At 39.6% G+C, this 7,537-nt stretch overlaps 1 long non-coding RNA gene across 8 annotated transcripts in view; it reads left to right on the top strand.

The window, feature by feature from the left end:
* LOC111271414 (uncharacterized) overlaps window positions 1–5,794 on the top strand; it is a 10,664-nt gene extending 4,870 nt beyond the window's left edge. For 5 of the 8 annotated variants that reach the window (XR_015315299.1, XR_015315295.1, XR_015315296.1 and 2 more), the window contains one exon: window positions 142–513. This is a non-coding gene — a long non-coding RNA (uncharacterized LOC111271414). Of the gene's footprint in view, window positions 1–107; window positions 514–728; window positions 939–5,587 lie in introns of those variants that run through there. The other 3 variants (XR_002686858.2, XR_015315293.1, XR_002686860.2) reach the window with 3 other exon arrangements.
* Window positions 5,795–7,537: the final 1,743 nt, after the last annotated feature.

The following is a 7,537-nucleotide window of genomic DNA, read 5'->3' as shown; positions in this document are numbered from 1 at the left end:
ATATAATAGACTATGTAACGCCTATACGTCTTAAACTCTCTCGGTCTTATATAATTTCATTTTTTCTTCATTTTATGATTTACTGATAAAGACTGTTTTTGGGTAAGGTACACTTTTGTCCTTGGCATTTGCTGATCCTAGGATGTTGACTCGATGTAGCCTTACAATACGATGCAACCATGGACCCACGCCAGCGCGTCACTAATGCACTGTCGAGCGACGAATAGGAGATCCCGAACGGGGCGTCGCAGTCGCACGTGTATTAGCAAAGATCCCGTTGGGAACAATATATCAAATGGTATGCGGTTTGGTGCCTTGCCCCCTTCTGCTCTCAATTGCCTCCTCGTCACTGTTGTTTTTCTTTGCCTCGCAGCAGCATTGCCCCAAGACAAGATTCTGAAAGCTACTAAGACAAGCAGGGCGGCGTGTGGTAGCTAGTGATATAAACAATCCGGATCATTTTCGATACGAGTTGTAGGTCTCTAGCAATAAAGTAAAGTAATATGAAACGTGTTATATAGTCCTTTTTCAAACATTTAGTTATATCTCGAAGTTCCATGCAAAGGAATCGGTGGCAAAAAAATGATAATCCCTCAGCGTAATTCAGCTTGATGTAATAGGTACCATGATCGAAGTTCTCCGTGTTTTATAATGGCTCAGACCTCCCAGCAATGAACACGTCGTCTGCGTCTGCAATAATAGTAAATACTTTCCTCTTTTCTCATCAGGTATAATGAAAATTTGCCAGCCGCTTGTATCGTCAAAGTTTAAAATGACGTACTCATATGGTTCATGAGATACAATCAAAGGCAGATATCATATATTGGATTCTTATAGCGCATAAACAAACATATTGACAACAGAAGAACTTGTCGTTCAATTTGGATTCCACCGGGTGAATAAAAATGCGGTTGAGAACAACGTTTTCTACTGTGCTATTAATGTATTTGTTATTTATATTATATTATAAAGCTTGTCTTATAAGATACGAAAACAGCTCATGGAAAAACAATCAGGTTTAGGCCGCTTGCAACATAGTTTGTATAATCGTACGGAAAGAAACATCTCTCATTACTAGTTATGTACATACCTTTCTCGTACAAGTTCGTGCGCGTCTCGTAGCGTACGAGAAACGTGGCGCTGCCGTCTCGAATCAATTGGCAGCACCGTTCCATGCAAACATTTCTGGGGAACCCTGCCACATCGATGCCGACTTTATTTATTTCCCTAAACTGCAGGTCAACAAATGGTGCTTTGTTGAGAAATGCATAAGCTAACTGTCATGGCTATGCCGTGTTATTGCTTGAAAATATTATCTATACATTGGCAGTTTACACCTGTGTAAAGTTGTGTTTGTCATATTCTGTGATTTGGTCGCACGAAATTACGTACAAACAATTTTACGGCTACTTAGCCATTCGAATTAACGTTGAAACAATGCCATTGTTATATATATGCATGTACCTGGATAAATTATAAACTCAAGTACGTGTTTCGTTATCGCCTTACTCGCTTCTTTATGATCGATGGGATATGCTCGCGTTGTCTTCCGTTGAAAGGGTGGACCACTAGATGCTGTAAAAACACAGGCCATACAGTGATACTGCGCAGTCATAAGTGACGTCTGCGTGCTACTCCCGTAGTTGTACAATTTTCACTAATTACACTAAAGAGTATTGCACGCAAAGCCAATTCGTTTCGAGTTTTTGCCTGATTATCTCCGATGTTTGGATGAAATGGAATATATATTATCTTGAGATCGTTTCTAGACCGACGATGTCCAGTATAGTGAAATCCTAACTTGCTATATCTCGAATCACTGAACGAAGCTGATAATAAAGTCTCTTCTTCTCCAAATAGCTGCATTGTTATGAGGTGGATGAATTTGACTTTCAGACAAAATGCAGTATAAATATCAATAATAATTTGTCCTTTTTAATAGATTAGAGAATATTAAACAGAAATAGACTGATGGAACTAAGTACTCGATTTCTCTGTATGCAGGTTTATAGTTTTTCATTATACTCAACAAATACATGCTGCTGCTGCAGGCTTTGTGAAGCAAGAACCCTATCGGCTTAAGCGATTTTACTGAGATGTTGCGTGTCTTTATTACGGGTTTTGACTGATCACAGGTGAAGCATTGCGAATGTCTATAAAAAAACATCTTTGCTGACCCCCCATGAAATGGTCCCGTAAATGGAGCGTTGCCTCGAAGCACTGCGGGGAATAAGTGCCCAGGCATATTCAAAGTTGCCTTGCGTCAATAAGATTTCCGACTTACACAGTAGCTTTACACCTGTTTTGATGCAGCGTATAAGTAGCATTATATATATATTGATGCATAATGTTTAACGGTTGTGGTTGGTGAAGTCAAGGAGGATCTGTTTAACTTAGGGCTCCTTCTCTAGATTACATAACGGTCGTAAGATATGCTAAGTAAAGTTAGTTTTTTTTAAAATTTCAAAGGACAGTCGAGGAAATCCGTATCTCTAATATTCACCAAGGGCAGCTTAAAGAACTTTAAGCGAGAACACAGTGAAGAGAACGAAAGGGAAAGTGATCTTCCTTTCACTAGAAAGAAACCCACAAAGTTCTTAGCAATTGGCTTTAGCGGTAGCTGTCGACTAGACTCAAAGATGCCCGATTAATTAGTTACCGAATCTACTTCTAATTTACATCGTTGACGTTCGGGAACAATCTGATAAATTGTTGTCAGATATTTATTTCGCGTGATGTGGGTCTGATCTTTATGGGCTGCTACACCATATAGACGATATATTGCTTCGACGTTTTTAACGATGTTGACTTCGTCTATTCTACGACAAGTAGCGTCAATAGTGGTAGCTATTCAGGTCTAGCAAGAATTATGATTCGATAGATGTTTATTCTTTCTAGTGACATTACAAAGGCTATCTGGGTTGGGTTTGGCAGCTCGGTCCAAACATTAAATTCTATATAGAGAACGCACGAAAGCTTCACCTTAGAGACCGCTTGAGAGACATCGATGAGGCTACCGTACCAATTTACACGAACGCTTAATCTTAAATTAGCTACCGACAGCTGGCATCTCGAGAGTACAGCGACTCCAGGCGCGTTTGGACCGTTTGATCCAGTGAATTTGCAGAAGATTTGTCGGTACGTTTTTTTCTTCGCATGCTGTGAACAGTTAAGACACGTACTAGCTCTGTTTGTTCAATGTCGAAAAAGAGCGGTGTCGTACGATCTGACTCGCAAAGCCACTTTTTGATTACATAAAGAAAAAATTGGAGCGAACAAAAACATATTTTAGATGCCGACCTAGGCCATTACGTTGTTTACGGAGCAAGTACTTTTTTTTTTTAGTTGCCAAGCCAGCGCGCGCTAGCTCTACATAATCGTCGCGTCGCAAAATTGTTTCATATTATTATTATTAAAATACAGGCAGTAGGTTAGCACTTTCTGTAACGATTTACCTATGCCTAGTTCGTAGGTATCGTATCATTTAATTAGGTGTACGGCATTACTGGTATAACGTTGACCTAATTAGAGTGCGTCGGCGCTTGGGAGTAAGGCGTGACATTTGGATCGGCGCTTTACGATAGAGAGGTACATTTAGTATAAATTAAAACGAAATCGGTAATAAATAATTCGCTACGCTTTTAAACGTCTCGTATTTGTCCGGAAATAGCCTAATTTTAGTGCCTACTAAGGCGACAGTGGCGATCGCGGTTGCCTTGGAAACAAATGGTGACGCTTCGCGCTGCCCTCCCTGTAGCTATAACTTATTAGGCCAAGCAACCTTACGACCTTTTGTGAATTGTTAGTGTGTATGATTTTTTACCCTGTTTGCGTTTTGGTGATATGTGAAGCTACGACAGCAAGTACCTAATCGTCATTATTACTAGGGGGCTAGAACATCGAACAATAGCAACCGAGTTACAATTACAATTTTCACTTGATTATTTTTTCACCGAAGAAAAGGTAGTAGCATTTCAGAGAAAAAAAAAAAAAAAAAAGTATTCTGTGAATGCCTGCCTTCATTCGTCCGCATCATGAGACCCTCACTATTTTCAGCTCGTACAAGTGCAGGAGTAGAGCAAATAGATCGTTTGATGTTAAAGAAACTACGTTGTTAGGCGTAGATATAATTAGCACGGAATATCACTCCTCCCAATGCAATCTAAAATCATCTGATTTAGAGTCATATAGCAATTATCCAGGAAGTCGTTTCTATATGCAAGGCGTGTAACGGTATACGCCCATAACCTACAACATAAAACAAAGACAATTTATTAAAACTTTCACTATCAAAAAATAGTTTTTAAAAAACGTAATAACCGATATTGTTTCGTCGTCAAGTCATATGCTAGTGATGTAGCCTGCAATGTATCCAGATCTATATTGGAAGTAGTTTCGGTTAGAATATATTTTGGATTGTATTGCTAAAAAGCTTCGAAGTAGGCTCAATCGATGAGTACTTTTGGGCCAAGCTGACGTGTGCGATAGTGAAAACGTCAATTAGATTCTTTTTGCAGGCTTATAAAAAGCTCCATTTAGCGTGACGTCAAGTGATCAAACAGATCATTCACAGTACCGAGTACTGTGTTTCACGTTTGTTGTAAGTAAAACCATTGTGTTCAAGCTCTAGTTTACTACCGCAATGCAGAAACTAGCGGCGTTTTGCGAACGAAATGCGTTTTAATAAACATTCTACCGGTCACAGATCTAAGTGTTTAGCGTCATTTCATAAAGCTCGTTTCATTTGAGCTAACAGGACTGCCAGGACTAACAGAAAATGAGGTCAAACTTTTAACTTAGCGAATTCTAGACCGACAATACCTATTACAAGTATTTAGAGACAATTTAGACAAGACAATTTAGTATTCTTGGTGCGGCACATCGGGTGTCTGCTAATGCTGTTTAAGCTGGTTCTCAAGGGCTATTCATTCAATACTGCGTGCTACGCGTACACCGGCAACGCTCAGCATGAAAACAAATCAATCCTCGATTCAACGTATTCACAAATTTATAGAGGATATAAAAATACAGAGGTTGACCTTTGGGTTTCTTTCGCTTCGTACCGAGAACCGCCCGGCCGTCTGTCTGATGGAGTGCCCAGTGGTAATAGCAGGCATAAAGTCGTAACCATCGTTGACAACTTCTTAAAGCTGGAGCATAGTAAACAGGTTTATTATTAATAATAATATTAGGAACACTGTTATTTGTTCGTATATATACGTATATAGGTAATATTCAACAAGTGACTTATTTCCTTAGAGGACAGTTAGTGAACGCGATACATGTGGATAACGAATTTGCTGTCATCGTTATTTGGCTTAAGATTACTTTTGTCGGGTCTATAAAAAACGATACCAAAGGTAATGCCAGCGTTCCCAGATACATCTCCACATGTGCACGTATGCTTTGATTGGTTAGGTAGGATCAGTATTAGGCCCTCACGGTAAAAATATAGGAAGCGCAGTATGACGTGTGCATGCTTCGCGCGTCGAACGAAACAAATGGGGTACATTTGGTAGGGAGGAGCATTGTGAGGTACATCCTGGACCGTGGTTAAGGACGTTGAATCATATGCTTGAATCTACAGGGGGAGTCGCGTAAAGGAGCAACCTTTCTCGAGGCAATGGCGCTCATAAAAGAACTTAAAAACGAAGAAGGAAGCCTGAAGAAAAACGCATCTGGAGGCAGAAGACGCAAAACAGAAAAATAAAAAGAATAATATGGACAGATTTCCTCCCGTCTCTGCCGTTCCCTGGTTTCCGATTTCCACGCGCAGTGGTGTGTAATGGTAATATGTTTGCTTACCAACAGAGAGATACAGAAATTCGAATCTGGAAGTTAATACACTTTGATCCTTAGCAAAAATTTCAGTAACAAAAAAACAAGGTATAAAACAACATTTTCTTTTTACTTTAGAACGCTTGTATTTAATCATACTTTTCGAATAGATTCATAAAGCATTGCCAAGGCAGTGATGGCAAGCCTTGTTGTAGAACATTCAGCTGGCAGTGGCCTGAGAGAGAAAGTTTAATTTTCAGAGCTTAATTCATAACGGTGCGATTTCAAAATGAAACCGCTCTAGCTGCAAATTAGGTACCGTGCAAGGCTCTAAAGTGAAGTAGCTATAAGCTAATAATTGGCAACACCTGAGAAATCTTGCGCGTACGAAGTCGCCGATAATCTAGAATGTAATCCAATGAAAAGAAGCATATTTTAAAATTAAAAATCTGGCAGCGAATATTTCCAGCGTAAAATTGCTTTCAAGTTGGCCCAGATGCTATCGAGTGCTATAATGAAGTAGTGCTTCAGACTTCAATAAACGGCAGTACGCGGTGCAGAATTCGTAACATTTGGTTTACCTGAAGCACGTTGACGTCGGGTTGAGTTAATGTAGGCCTTTAAAACCTAACTGTAAGTTATTGAAAACTGCTTACCACCTTTGTTTTATTCTGGCGAATAGAGTGTTACACAAGAATGTTGCTTTTAACCCAATCGAGCGTTTGTCTAAATTTCGTCACCTTAGTTGAGTAATAACTTTCTTTTTTTCTTGAGAAATATGCTGTTCTGGAAATGGATATGCTTATTACTGCAGTCAGGAACGTCTCTTTCAAATAAACTGAAAGTCCACTTTATTTCACATTACTAAATACTACAAGAGAAAACGACCATAGGCTGAGTGGAACACTTCGGTACCGCAGTTTTCGCCAAACGCTAAATATTATCAAGGAAATCCAGCGGAACGCTAAATGTATACATTCTTTGTTGGACCGGACATCTGGTGTAACATAGACCGGTAGCGGGGCTCGATCCTGGCTTATCCAGCCAAAGCCTTATTAAAATCAGAAAATCTGTCTGCATCAGTTCGTAGAAAATGTGCTCCAATAATCCGCATTTGATGACGCAGAACGTGGTTATTATAGAGAACTGAGATGAATTATCGGGTACTGATAGAGACGTTTGATAATTTTCCTTCGAAAAAAGTACATTAAACGGAACATTAAAGAAAGCACCGCATAGAACCACGAAAAAAAGCTTACGCTGCCAATTTTTGTATACCGAAGACAAGTCGAACGTCAAAAACTTGCATGTGTGCAAATGTAAGAGAGGGACGTCGCCTTTAAGAACAACGACCATAGCATTTTTCGAAAATGCAATACAATTACCTTCCTTATAAAAAAAAGGGGTCGTATAATACAACTGATATAAGCTCTTTCGTAAATAGAACAGGCCACGCCCCTAACAAAGGAACTATATTGTAACTTCTATTCAAGTTATTTTGGATTAAATCCCTAAATTATCTTGTTTGAAAACTGTACAATAAGATGTCATGATTATACCTATGATGGTCTGTATCCGTTTTACGCACAATCTCCGCATAACGTAACTTACGAAGCCGCTTGATGGGCATCCGAAACGCCGCCTGTAGAACTGCTCAGCGTCTATGAGCGTCACGCAGACGACCATCAGTGGATCGGCAGGTAGCGCAGTTTTCTCTATTGTACTACCGATAGTAGCGGTTCACTCCAAACTCGTGATT

The sequence above is a fragment of the Varroa jacobsoni genome, unplaced genomic scaffold (assembly GCF_002532875.2).
Source record: "Varroa jacobsoni isolate VJ856 unplaced genomic scaffold, vjacob_1.0 scaffold_172, whole genome shotgun sequence".
NCBI classification, from domain to species: domain Eukaryota; kingdom Metazoa; phylum Arthropoda; class Arachnida; order Mesostigmata; family Varroidae; genus Varroa; species Varroa jacobsoni.
Note: the sequence above shows the minus strand (reverse complement) of the source record. Positions and strands in the feature narration are given on the sequence as shown.